This window comes from Balaenoptera borealis (genome assembly GCF_965194805.1).
Source record: "Balaenoptera borealis genome assembly, chromosome: 21".
Lineage (NCBI taxonomy): Eukaryota > Metazoa > Chordata > Mammalia > Artiodactyla > Balaenopteridae > Balaenoptera > Balaenoptera borealis.
Genome location: NC_138880.1, coordinates 21,234,701 through 21,250,126, shown reverse-complemented (window position 1 = coordinate 21,250,126; position 15,426 = coordinate 21,234,701).

Genomic DNA, 15,426 nt, shown 5'->3' with positions numbered 1-15,426 from the left:
TGCAGATATATCCCAATGATTTTTTTAAAATTGTGGTAAAATACATATAACATAAAATTCACTATTTTAATCATTTGAAAGTGTACACTTCTGTGGAATCTGGCACATTCACAATGTTGTGCAACCATCACCACTATGTAGTTCCAGAATGTTTTTATCACCCCAATGGGAAACTCCACACTCGTTAAGAAGTTACTCCCCATTCTTCATTACCCCCAGCCTCTGGCAACACTAATCTGTTTGCTTTCTCTTTGAATTTCCCTATTCTGGATACTTCATAGAAATGGATCCTAATGCCAGACTTTATGTGTCTGGCTTCTTTCACTTAGCATGTTTTCAAGGTTCATCCATGTTGTAGCATTTATCAGAACTTCACTCCTTGTAATTGCTGAATAATACTCCATGGTGTAAATGTGATTACATGTTATTTATTAATTCATACATGGAGGGACATTTAGGAGGTTCCCACTTTTGGGCTATTTTGACTTATACTGCAAAGAACATTCACGTACGAATTTTTGTTTCAACACAAAAATTTATATGCTGAGGAGTGGAAGTGTTGGGTCACATGGTATTCTATGTTGAACTTAATGAAGAAACATCAAACTGTTTTCCACAGCACATGCACCATTTTATATTCCCACCAGAAAACACCTATTTTTCCACATTCTTACCAATACTTGTTATTTTACATTTTTAAATTTTTTATTTTAGTCATCTTAGTGAGTGTGAGGTGGTATCTCCTTGTGCTTTTGAATTGCATTTCCCTAATGAGTACCATTTAACATCTTTCACATGCTTGTTGACCATTTGTATATTTCCTTTGGAGAGATGTCTATTCAAATCCTATTCCTATTTTGAAACTAGATTATTTTTTGTTGTTGATAATTGTAAGAGTTCTTTATAAATTCTGGGTACTAGACTCTTATCAGATATATGATTTGCAAATATTTCTCTCCCATTCTGTGGAGCGTCTTTTCACTTTCTTTATAGTATCCTTTGATGCACAAAAGTTTTTATTTTAAAATCCAAGTTATCTATTTTTCCTTTTGTTTCTTGTACTTTCAGTGTCATAGTTAAGAAACTATTGTCATATACAATGTCAGGAAGATCTATCTTCATGTTTTCTAAGTTTCACAGATGTTTATTATTTTTAATGTTACTGTAAATAGAATTGTGTTCTTAATTTCCTTTTTAGATTGTTAACTGCTAGTTTATAGAAATACAAATAAATTTTACATGTTCATTATTAATCCTAATTTTTTTTATTAATTTATTTATAAGTGCGAATACTTTATGTGGATTATTTAGGATTTCCTTTATATAAGATCATATCATGTAAGAATACAGATAGTGTTACTTACTTATTTCCAACTTAGATGCCTTTCATTTCCTTTTCTTGTCTAATTGATCTGGCTAAAATGTCCAGGACAATGTTGAACAGAAGTGATGAAAGAGGGCATCCTTACTTTTTTCCTGATCTTAGGGGGAAAGCATCCTGTCTTTCTCCATCGAGTATAATCTAGCTATAAATATTTCATAAATATTCTTTATTATGTTAAGGAAGTCTCTTTCTATTTCTAGGTTTCTGAGTATTTTTATCATGAAAGGTGTATTTTGCACAGTTTATTTTCCTGCAATTGAGATTATCATGTAAGTTTTTTCACCTTCATTCTGTTAATGTGGCATATTACATTAATTGATTTCTGTATGTTGTACCAACATTGCTTTTCTGTAATCAACTTGGTCATGGTATATTCTTGGTTATCTGCTTTTCTTGGTTAAATACATCTAGTAAAGTATCTTCTTCTATAAATAATTATGCTAACACTTATGAAAATGCAAATCAATAAGGAAATATCATTTGATTGTTTATTCAATGAAGATGTTTTCCTTAGAGAGAAAACTTTTGGACCTCAAAAGGAAACCCCCTTATTATACATTTGTACTCAAGAGAAGGGCCTTACATTTTTTTAAACTTAAAATTAGAAATGGTAAATTCAGTAAGCCTAAACTTTCAACTCTAATGGATAACATTTAGCATTTTATAAAACAAATATTTTTAACAGTGCTATATTATGTATATATTATACAATTGGAGCTGCAACTACATAAACAACAAGGCAGACAAATACAAAAGCCACATTAAATCTTCTTTCACAGCCGTGCACTTCTAAACCTACAGGCTATATAGGGAGTTTCTGAATTAACAATGCATTAAAATTCTGCTCAGTAAAGTATAATTTCTACCTCAGAACAGATGTTTTTAAATATACACTCCATCATCAAAAGCTGTGTTACCACCATTGGTAAGATATTATGGGATCCTTCATCAAATATATATCAGGTAGTGTTATCAATAGGAAAGAGCTCTGATCTCAGCAGTGAAAACCTTTAGGAAAGTGAGGTAGTTTTTTATGATTTTTAGAAAATAATTATGTGTCACTTTCTACCACAGTATAATTCTTCCAAAATTCTATTCTTGCTCAATAAATATATTAAATGAATGGAATAACTGACTATATTCTGAGTGTTAAGAATTATTTTTCCATTTCATAAATAGACAAGAAATTGAAGTTATACCACATCAGATTTAGATATTAATATACAAATGACAATATAATCCCTGGCTTGAAAAAATAACCACTAAACCAATGACAGTTAATTATACAAAATTATTTGTATTACAAATGTTCACTAACACACACTTGAAATATTTGTTTTTTCCTTAGTGACTACTGTACTTCACATCCAATGAGCATAAAATGTAGCATCTGTTTTTTGACTATGTACATTCACTGCAGGGAAATAGGAAATAGAAGCAATTCTATTCCTAAAAACTTCAAGCCAAAATACATTTGTCATTTACTTATTTAACTATTGTTATATTCAAAACGCATTTTATGAACTATTGCTGTATTTTTCCCAGAATAGAAATGAATAACTTTATGGATTAAAACTCTGTATGTATTCCAACACAGTTTTTGTACATTTCTTTTCAAAAGAGGAATTGTGTTTTACTTTTTAAAAATAAAAAATGATAAAAGGGTTTAGATGTATTATAACAACATTAAAATCAAAGATAAGGGCTTCCCTGGTGGCGCAGTGGTTGAGAATCTGCCTGCCAATGCAGGGGACAGGGGTTCGGGCCCTGGTCTGGGAGGATCCCACATGCCGCGGAGCAACTGGGCCCGTGAGCCACAACTACTGAGCCTGCGCGTCTGCAGCCTGTGCTCCGCAACGAGAGGCTGCGGTAATGAGAGGCCCGCGCACCGCGATGAAGAGTGGCCCCCGCTCGCCGCAACTAGAGAAAGCCCTCGCACAGGAACGAAGACCCAACACAGCCACAAAATAAATAAATAAATAAATTTATTAAAAAAAAAAAATCAAAGATAAGATCATATAACACAATACTGAGAGAAAGATATGGGTAAAATGTAAGGGAAATAAAGGAGAGTTGTTTTTTGTTTTTTGTTTTTTAACCAAGGAAATTAGAGAAATCCTGAAACACTGGCAAGCCAGGAAGGTGTGGGAAGTATCTTTTCTCCATAGTATTGAATTCCTTGTAAAAACTGAAAGAAGTTCTCCTTCAGCTTGTGACTCAGTTTAAAAGTGAAGTAGTGAAGTGTGACTATGAACGTTGTAAGGTACATATTACTGTCTTTTTTTGTAATGAGAAAGGAATGGATAAGATGACTTATTCCTCAAACCCTTCCTGGTATTTGTCACCTCGGTGCCATTTGAAAATGTCAAAATATTTTAACCATACTGATTACTATGACTGCATGGAGAAAAAATAATTTTCCATCAAATGTCTTCATAGTGGATGACGATGTCATATGGGCCCTGAACAGCCTTTCCGAATGAGATCTCAATATATTTCTACAGCATTGAATGTGTCTTGAAAATAATAAGGCATCTACCTGCTCTTTAGCAAATTTATTTTAAAAAATACCAAAATGAGCAGAGCAAGCCATCTGTGTTCTTCCTGCAGGTAATAAAAAAGGCATTTGTTGATGATGACATATTTCTCAGAGTGTACCAAGTACTTTATTTTATGATGGAATTTATACAGCTTACTCTAAATGAAATAATGCAAGATGTTTATTATTTCAGCATCTGCTCCCACGTTCTCTTAGCCACTTGAAGAGTGACATTTTTTTTTTAAAATAATTCACTTGATTGTTTCATCTTATAGTTACACAGGTAGGTCTGTTTTCTTTTAGCACGCTGTTCACTCTCAATCCAACAAATGCTATAAAAGAGAAATGTAGACTTTATGAATGAAGGGAAAGAGAAAAGTATAGTAATAAAAAGTATTTATAAACAAGTTCTTTGTTTATGTTACTGATATATTTATTAATACTCCACCTTGTTTGAAAGGCTTTGATGCGGCTGCCTTGCATTATATTTTGTGTTTCTTCTCATGCAACCAAGAGTGGAATTAAAAAAATGTTCACAGTCACTGATATTGTTGTTGTTACTGTTTTACCCTCAGGATCACTCAACCTCAAATGCTTTACCTATACTTGTGTACTATAGAATTAGGTAGTGGCAAGTATGACAAGTCTTTACTTCAGAATATCTCCTCCACTGATCTGTCACCATGCTGAATTTTTTTTTTTTAACTAAATATTTCAGCTTACTTTTTTTTTTTAAACTTTGGGTTTATTTATTTAATTAATTTATTTATTTATGGCTGTGTTGGGTCTTCGTTTCTGTGCGAGGGTTTTCTCTAGTTACGGCGAGCAGGGGCCACTCTTCATCGCGGTGCGTGGGCCTCTCACTATCGCGGCCTCTCCCGTTGCGGAGCACAGGCTCCAGACGCGCAGGCTCAGTAATTGTGGCTCACGGGCCCAGTTGCTCCGCGGCATGTGGGATCCTCCCAGACCAGGGCTCGAACCCGTGTCCCCTGCATTGGCAGGCAGATTCTCAACCACTGCGCCACCAGGGAAGCCCCACCATGCTGAATTCTGATTAACACACCTCTGTTAAACACAGTCTCAACATTTTTGCTACATGCATCTGTACGTACATATTTCGGTAAAACTTCAGGAAAGTCACTTCTATTCCTTTAATCATATTGCATATACTGAATCTAGGACTGTGGGAGAATAAATGATTTAATCAACTGCAATTTACAGGAGTTGGAAAGATGTTGTTTAGTAGCCCACTTAAAAAAAAATCAAACAAAAACAAAACAAGACAATAAACACCTCATCTGAGAGTATATTATGTAATTCGTAAGTTGGAATGATGCTCAGCTAACACACACGTCTAACCATACCAGTCTATGGGCCATCTCAGTGCAGTCTCAGCGCCCCTGTTGCACCAGTTGTTTGGTAAAATTTTCGATATCATCTTGGCTTATAATGGTTTCACACCCTGAGAAAAATATAAACCTTAACAAACTGACCAAATCCTATTTTATGCTATACTCTGTATAACCCCAAACATCTACTTTTCCTTTTTCATTTTTGTAGACTTTTCCATATTAATGGGAATTGTTATATCCTTAAATGTTTTAGCTAGAACATGATGTTACCAAGAAAGAATATACGGGACTTGGTGTTTGAATGGAAAGAGAGATGCAGAGAATTGACATTTCCAATACAGTATTAGAAGATAGTTAACTCGGAGCAAATTGAGATAAAATACTTGAATTTTTTTGAGATTCAGGTAATGGTAAGGCTAGTTTCTGTTACTAATAAATTAATCTAGTGAATTACACTCACATACACATGAAATATTCTTATCAGTCATGACTATGGGTTTTATTTATTCAGAAAGCACTACAAGATTTTTATTGAATAAAACTTAAAAGCTAATTTTAACACTTTAGTATGTGTAGGAAAGATACAGAATGACAAACCTACCATCTTCATAGCACCTCAGGGTGGGTCTGGATCAGAGCAAGCCAAAACTTAAAAGTCAGTTTTGAGGAAGTTCCCTAATTCTCTAAGACCAAGGGAATCTTTTGCTATTTACAATTTGCTTTGCTAGTTTTCAAAGGTTCCTAATATGAGATCCCTTGAATGAGCCAAGCTTATTCAATTGCTTGAGAAGAATTCATTAAAACAAGATGACAGGAGTTTTCAGTGGCCCTTACAGCTAATGTAAAATATGAAACCAAAGGAAATAAAGAGAACTTTGGGGGTGATAAAGCAAGTTCATCCAAACTCATAGGCTATGTGCTTGTGCTGTTACTCCATTTCATTTCAGTAATGGGGAATAAAGGCTTGGGGAAAATACACAAGGCTAATGCATATGTTTCCTTCTTTTAGATCAGGTCTATACTCCCTAAACTCCTCCACCAAAAGCAAGTTCAACTTAAACTTGAAAAATCTATTATTTTACTTTCAGGAAAAAATCACTATTATTCCCAGTCAAACTCATTAATTTTCCAAGCAAGAAACCATCAGAATTATAATCTAGGCTCTCAATTCAAAAAATCTTTCTGAAACAAATGAACCTACACTCCTTCAGTGTTAATGGAGGGTTAATTCTAGGAAATTCTGTCCCAGTTTCCTGAGAAGTTCTTTACAGCTGCAACACACTTTGTGCCCTCAATATTTATTAGGGAGAAAAAAAAAAAGCAAGAAAATATAAAGAAAGAAAGAAGACATACACATTTTGGGGCCATTTTTGTCTGTCTATATATTTTTGGCAATTTTGAAAGCAGAAAGAAAAATCTTTTATACATTTCAATACTGACCCATGCAATGAAAGGCTGTTATTAGTGACAAGTTAAAACTGAATAAAGCCTATAATTATTTTAGCAGTATGATAATGTCTACTGCTTCTCTAAACTAATAATCTTAAGTAACAAAAAAAGCCGCTATCTTAAGTTGCCCACTGTTTCTCATACTGGGGGGAAAAATGTTTAGATTCCCTAACATTTTGAAAGTGCTAATTTCACTTCTCATTGAGATGATAATCTAATACCGTTGACTTAAATTCATTTCTTTCAGTTCTCATGCTTTAAATTTAGTAACTGAGAGGTTTTTTTCAAAAACGCATATTAAAAATCTGTAGAGGTTTAAAAAAACCCTAACCTGCAGTAGTTCTATCTATCAAGGGACAAGGAGAAGCAGTCCATCATATTTCTAATTAAAATGCTCCAACAGAAAGCACCTTGCTTTATGAGGTCCATTGGTAAGAGTGGGGTTGACACTAATGTGTGTTTACTGAGATAAATTATTATCTAACAAATCTAACTAGGAGTGCATAGGTTCGCTATCAGGATAATTATGTTCTGGAAGTATTAATGACTATTTTTCATGATCATTAATGGAAATTACTTTTTAATTGTTTTCATAGCATAATCACCCCCTTACCTATTCTAGTAAATTTCTATTTACTATATTTCTGCTTCTATATTTCTGATGGTTATTTAAGAATGTGGTTGTAGTAATCTACCACTAGACAAGTTTTAAATTTTTCATCATGTTTTACTAGAGTCAATAAGGTAAAACATAAACTTTTTTTCATGTTCAGTAATGGTCTTTTCTACATAAATTATGGTCAATAATGCTATTTTATGGAATAGGTAAAGGATCCCTTAGAACATTTTCAAATTAATTAGTCATTCCCCAAATATAATGGATGAATAATACATTTAGTGCTTCTTAATTTCAGAATGCATAATTTTTACATAGTAGGTCTATTTCAGGGCTATATGTTCTGTTTTGCTCATTATTTGTCTCATTTGGCATAACCTTACACTGTCTTTTTATGAGGCCTTTATGACATATTTTATCATGTGGTATCATGTCTCCCTCATTGCTTTTTGTTTTTCAAATAAATGTCTAGTTATTCTTGCATGTTTGTTCCTGTGGATCAACTTTAGAACAATTTTGTTGTATTTTTTATAAGCACCCATAAGGTATGTTTGGAGGGTTGTATATTATTCATATGTTAATTTGAGACAGATGGAAGGTTTCACAATTTTCATTATTCACTTCAGGAAAATGTTATTTTTAAGCCACTTTATCAAGGTATGATTGACATACCAAAAGCTGTACATATTTAATGTATGCCATAAACATTTCCATCACCTTCAAAAGTTTTCTCCTGCCCTCTGTATTTATTCTTTCTGGGGTTTTCTTTTTGTAATGAGAACACAACATAAGTACAAGTTTCTTAGCAATACATTATTGCAATATAATACGGTATTGTTAACTGTAGACACTATGCTGTACAGGAGATCTCTAGGACTTCTTCATATTGCAGAGCTGAAACTTAGTGCCCTTTGAGTAATGACTCCCTGTTTCCTTCTCCCCACCGAACTTGTCAACCACCATCCTATTTTCTGTTTCTATGAGTTTAACTATTTTAGATTTCTCATATAAGTGGTATCATGTACTATTTGTCCTTCTGTGCCTGGCTTATTTCACTTGGCATGATGTATTCCAGGTTCATCTGTTGTCACAGATGTCTATATTTCCTTCTTTTTTAAGGATTAATGATATTCTATTTTACCCCAAGAGACAACTACATTGTATAAGAATACATACTGAAATTATCATTAATATTCATTTATTCATTACAACCTCATTACAAAACTATTTATTATGATGTACAGTTCTGAATGAAGCTGGTCAAGGGATCTTTATAACTGAGTGACTGGTAAGATTTCTGTCATATTTTGAAGGGCACCAAAGGGCCTTTCAAAGGGCAAGGCCTCAAGACAATTTTACATTAAAGTGAAATTCCAGTGTCCCTATTTTTTTTAAATGGCCTTATATTGAGTTATAATTAGCAAACAATAAGCCACACATATTTAAACTGTATAATTTGTTAAGTTTGAATATATTTATATACTAGTGAAACAACCACCACAATCAAGATAGTGAACTCATAACTATTTATTTTATGTATTTGCTTTCAAAGAAAATTATAGCTATGCTTTCTAAAAATTCATTTTTTTTCTGAAATGTTTGGGTTTTATGGTTCTTTTCAGTTTGAAATTAGGTAATTTTTCAAAAATGATAGTGTATACAGATTTATTAAGGCAACTTACCACCACCATTACAGCAGCAACACAACAAAAAACCCAGCAGGCCTTTTAAAATAGATACTCTGCTTACTGAAACAAAACATGGGTATCTTTACAATATTGGCTACTACAGAATGGTTTTTGAAATTTAATACAATCTTATTGCTGTAATGATCTCCACTGACATTTCTTGGTGCGTACTTAAAATCAGAAGTATTTTGCTTCTCAGAATTCTCATCTACTCTGTTCTGTGTCCCAAGGTTTTCCCTCTTATGTCTTCTAATTTATAATCATTTATATTTGGGGGGTAATTTTGATATAAAAATATATCCAAAGTGTTAGATTAGAACATAAATGTCCCTGGTAGTTCTGTAAATAGAAGTCTGGGCAAAAAAAGAATTTCTAATAAGGAAAAAAATGCTCCTTATAATATAATACTAATTTATTGAGTGCTTAAACTTAATTTTCCATATTAAGAAAAAGTTAGAGAAATTGAAATACAGCCTGTAAGAATAGGGCTTTCAATGAAAAATGAAAGCAATTAAAATAACTCAGAGGTCAATCATTTTCTTTGTAGATTAAGATTCATTAGTATCAATACATATTTTTTTCTTTTTAAAATATTGTATTCATGTAATAAATTCCTATGATGATATTAAGCAAACCATGGAAGGAAATATGACTATTTGCCTAGTCCATGACTTTGCAAGTTATTCATACAAGGATTTTATATAAAAAGAATATCATATTCTTTCAGATTTTTTTGAAAAAATATAGTTATATCTAGAGTATAATAAATGCTTATTGTAATAAATAACATAAAATTGTTCAAGAATGTTAAAAAACTAGCAGAGGGCAACAGGAGCAAATTTTATTTGACAATAAGATATAATTAGTTTGCTAATCTATTCCAAATAACTATAACAGTGTTAGGTCATAGCATACACTTAATAAATCTTATTTTATTTTATTTTATTTTTAAAATTAAATTAAATTAAAGTTTTATTTTTATTTTTTTGATGTGGACCATTTTTAAAGTCGTTATTGAATTTGTTACAATATTGCTTCTCTTTTTTATGTTTTGGTTTTTTGGCCACCAGGCATGTGGGATCTTAGCTCTCCAACCAGGGTTTGAACCTGTACCCCCTGCATTGGAAGGCGAAGTCTTAACCACTGGACCGCCAGGGAAGTTCCTTAATACATTTTAAATGTATTTTTTAATGGTTTAAAAGCTTTTAAATGAATGAAAAATTAAAAGGAAAGAAATATTTTATACTAGTTCCCCCTAAGGCTATTTTAAATAATTACATATATTTTTCAATTTATGTTTTTAAATATATAATGACCATTTCTAAGAGAAGGAAAGTTGTATTAGCAGGAAGATAAAGAGAACAGTAATGATTTGTTGTTGTAATTGTTCAAATATATTAATTATAGATGAATAGGTATCTAAATATCAAAATAAGAAAACAACATGTGGAAGGCAGAAACTGTATTTCAGTTACACCATATATTCGTTACTAGAATAAAATAATTTAAATCCTTTTCCTTCCCCAAACACACACTTTTTCCCTTGAAAACACTGTGCTCATTTGCTTCCTGTTTTTCTCTCTCATTTAAGTTTGTGTGCTTTTAGTCCTCTCCTTTTTATCCTCAAAGCTGTTTTTATACTCAATGAGTTCTAATCATGGCAGTATACCCCACAATGCATCGATTGAGTTTCAAACTCATTTTCCTCTTCTCTGACCTTTCTTTTACCCCTGCCTCTGCTGCGTAATCTGGCAATTTTCCAGGTAGCTACTGTCTATCACTTAGTCTCCAGAGACAGATACAAGAGGAGTGGCTCAAAATTGCCCCAGAAGTGATATTGAGGAATAAGGCAGTTAGTGATTAATTCAGGATGTCTCTCTCCTATATCAATTGCAGGAGGGACAGAGTTTGGTGCAAAATTTCATCTATGGTAGATTTGGAAAGTATATTTATTGAGACCTCTTTCCTTGACATTTGGTCCTTCTTATGTTGTTTTATTCAATCCATAGATCTACATTTGGTCCTTCTTATGATGTTTTATTCAATCCATAGATCTACCTCAAAATATTGAGGATCTTATGTGTTATTCAAGGCCACACACGATTAGTAAATGATAGCTGTCAAAACCCAAAATCTTTTCATCAAACATTCTGCTTCTTACAGAAAATTATATAATTTTAAGACTTTTATAATTAATATATTGCTTTGCTAGGCCTCTATCATGTTCATTTTATTATTTTAGATGGTAATAATCTTATAAAAATATACAAGGTAAGTCTATCCTCAAGTAGAAGTTAATTGAAATTGCTGATTTTTTTCTGGAATTTAGAATTTCCCACAATAATAAAGTATATTTTCTCAAAATATTTTTGGGAAATTTCTAATACTAGAATTTAAATCATTTATCTAGTAATCAGATAAATTAAAGTACAATATAGTGGGTAGAAGTTTGGGGGTATTGTTAAATCACACAAACATGAATTTAAAAACTGTTCTTTCACTTGTGTTACCACAGGCAAATCACTTAATTACTACATGCTTCAGCTTATTTACTCTGCAACTGCAGGCCAGACTAGCAGCAGTGAAAATAAATGAACAGAGATTTAAGGTCCTGTCCGAGCAATAAAATTTTCAGTTTGACTCCAAGCAAGTTGATTGCTTCCTAAAACAAAACATCAAGACATTTTGGTGGATAAAACAGAATCTAGATTCTCCACAATATAATATTTGTGACATCCAGGATAAAATAAAAAAATATTTGACATATAAGGAACCATGAATATGCTACTCTAAGATAATAGAAAATTAATAGAAGCAAATCCCAAGATAATCCAAGTGTTGGCATTAGTAGACAAAGGAGTTAAAGCAACTATTATTGCTGTGCTTTGTGATATAAAGGAAAATATGATCACAATAAAGGAGATCATAGAAAATCTCAGGAGAGAAATAGAAAAATTTAAAAAGAACTATATGGAAAATTTTAGCACTGAAAAATACGACACCTGAAATTAAAATTTTCACTAGATGAAGTAAAGAACAAAATGGAGATGACAGAGGAATGTATCACTACATATTAAGATGGTTCAATAGAGATTATCTGATCTGGAGAAAAAAGAGAGAAAAAATTTTAAAAGTAATGGACAGAGGCTCAGAAACCCATGGGACAATATAAAACAAGTCTAACATATGTATAATTGAATTCCCAAATGGAGGGAGAAAGAGACAGATATAACATGAAAACATGATAGCCAAATAGTCCCTCAAATTTTTGAAAGTTGTGTATTTATGTTTCAAAAATCTTAGCAAACTCCAAACAGTATAAATATGAAGAAATCTATGCACATGCACATAATAGTCAAGCTTACCAAAACCAAACTTAAATAGGAAATCTTAAAATATATGTATATGAAATGTTTTAATGTGTAAATAAAACATATTAGATACAGAGAAAAAGTCATTAAACATGCTGTTAACTTGTCACCAGGAAGCCACAAGACAGTAGGATAAAATGTGTGCAATACCTGCACTCTGAAAACTATAATACATCTTATAACTTATAAATTAAAGAGACAAATATGTTCATGACATATTAACATTGACAAAAATCTTTTCAAATTGATCCATGGATGCAATTCAGTTCCAAATAAAATACTGCACACATTTTTTGAAGAAATTAAAAGCTGATTATAAGGTTTATGTACAAATGATAAGATCAAGAGTATCCAAAACAATATTGAAAAATAATAAAACTGGAGAATTTTTACTACCTATTTCAGTAGTCACTTTAAGGCTTTAGTAGCCATGACAGTTTGATGCTAATATAGTGATTGACAAATGAGATAAATGGAACAGAAAATTTAGTCCCCAGTACACCCATATTTTTAATGTCATTTGATTTTTGACAAAAATGGCAATGCAATCTAGAGATAAAGAAAAAAGTTTTTTCAACAAATTATGTTGGAATAACTCAACATGTATATGAAGGAAAATGAAATTCAGCTCTTTCCTTTCACCATATGAAAAAATTAATTCAAGATGGATCATTGACCCAAACATAAAATCGAAAACCGTAAAGATTTTAGAGAAAAAGAAAGCACAGAAGAATATCCTCATGCCTTGAGAGTAGGCAAAGTTTTATAAACATGTCATAGAAATAATTACATATGTGTAGTATGTGTGTGTCAGACTTAATCAAAACTAAAACTTTGTCCATATTTAGAAAATAAGCAAGGTACGCACTCTAGGAGAAAAAATATCCTCCCTCTCATATATATATATATAAAAGAACTGGTATCTAGGATATAGAAGGAATCCTAAAACTCAATAATAAAATGACAAACAACTAAATTTTCAAAACTATGAGCAACTTATCTGACCAAACACTTTGGCAAAGAATATATAGCTATCAATTCACTCTACTCAGATGGCTGAAGAAGTAAAAGTTGATAATAGTGGTATGTAGCTTGGCTTTTTATTTTCTTACAGAGGTCTTTTGAAGATGAGTTTTAATTGTGATGAAGTGTAATTTACCTCTTTTTTTGTCTTTATGTTCTTTGTATCATAATTTTTTTTGCATATTGTTACTTTTAATTTGCTAATATTAAGGATTTTTGTGTTATTGTTTAAAAGGACCACTGGACTTGTTTTTTGTATTGATATCAGAGTACGCTGTTTGATTTACTTGGAAAAAATGTGTATTCTGCCACTGTTGAGTGGATTCTTTTATAAATGTCAATTATGTCAAACTGGTTGAAATATTATTCTAATATTCTATACACTTACTGATTTTCACACTATTAGCTATCAGTTAAAAAGAAAAGAATATGGAAATCTTCAGATATCACTGTTGATTTAACTGCTTCTCCATTTTGTTTCATATATGAAACTCTGTAATTTGGTGCATACATATTAAAAACAGTATGACTTGATGTATTAGTCATCTTATCGTTTGATATGGCTCTGTTTATCACTGGTAATATTGCTTTTTACGAAGTCTACTTTGCCTGATATTAATATAGCTAGCACAAATGTATTTGATTAATGTTTGCATGGTATGCTTTTTAATTATTTTACTCTTTAACTATCATTTTCTTTATATTGAAATGCTGTTTCTTTTAGATAGCCTGTAACTGGTCTTTTTTGTATTCACTCTGACATTTTTTTAAATTTTAATTGGATTATTTAGATCATTTCTACTTCATTAACTAGTAATATGTTGCATTTTGACCTATCATCTTGCCTTTTATCTTCTATCATTGCTATCTACTCTTTGTTCTTTTTTTACCCTCTTTCCTTCTTTTTTGGTAATAATTGAGAATATTTTATGACTTGATTTTATCTGTATTATCAGTTTAGTCTATGTTTCAATTTTTAGTGGTTGCTCTAGAGTTTACTGTATGCATTTATAAATTATTATGGTATATCTTCAAATAATATTATTTGCATATTATCTGTACTATTTTGAATATAACATGAGATCTACAAATAGTATATTTCCCTTATTATATCCTGTGCTTTGACTTTATTGTTATATATTTGAACTTTAGGTTAGCAACTTTAAAATATATTGTTATTATATTTACTTTCAACAGTCACTTATCTTTTAAAGAAATTTTAAAAATAAGATAAATTTTAAAATTATATTTATATTTATTAAAATATTTAACATTTTCTATGCTATTTCTGTAGTTTCAACTCTTCATCCTATAACATTTCTTTTTGACATGAAGAAATGTCATTAACATTTCAGATTGTACTGGTCTATTAGAGACAAATTCTCTTGGTCTGTACATGCCTCAAAGAAGTTTATACATTCCTTCATTTTTGAAGTAGTGTTTACTGGATAGATAATTTTAGATTAACAGTTTTGATTTTCCTTTGAGTACTTTAAAAATGTCATTCCGTTGACTTCAGAATTTCATTATTTCTGACCAAGAATCTGCCATTTGTTCGTTTCCCTACATGACAGGTGTCTTTTTTCTCTTGACGCTTTTATCATTTTTTTCACTATCATTTTCTTTTCACCAGTTTGATTATGGTGTCCCTAGATGTATTTTGCTTCATGCTTATTTGCCTTGGGTTCAGTAATATCGCTGGGTCTTTTATAGGTTTTATCAAATCTAGAAAAAATTTTGACGTTATTTCTTAAAATATTTCTTGCTGCCCCTACCCCTACTCTGTCCTCTCTTTCTGGGACTTCAACTACATATAATGTGGAACCTCTTGGTACTTTCCCACAGTTCCCTGAGATTCTGTATACGTTCATCTTATGTTTTTGTTTTTTTTTTCTCTGTGTGCTTCAACTTGGATAGTTTCTGTTCCTATATCTTTAAATTAATTGACCATTTCCTCTTGCAGGGTCTAATTTGTCGCTAGATCTATTCAGTGAGTGTTTTTAT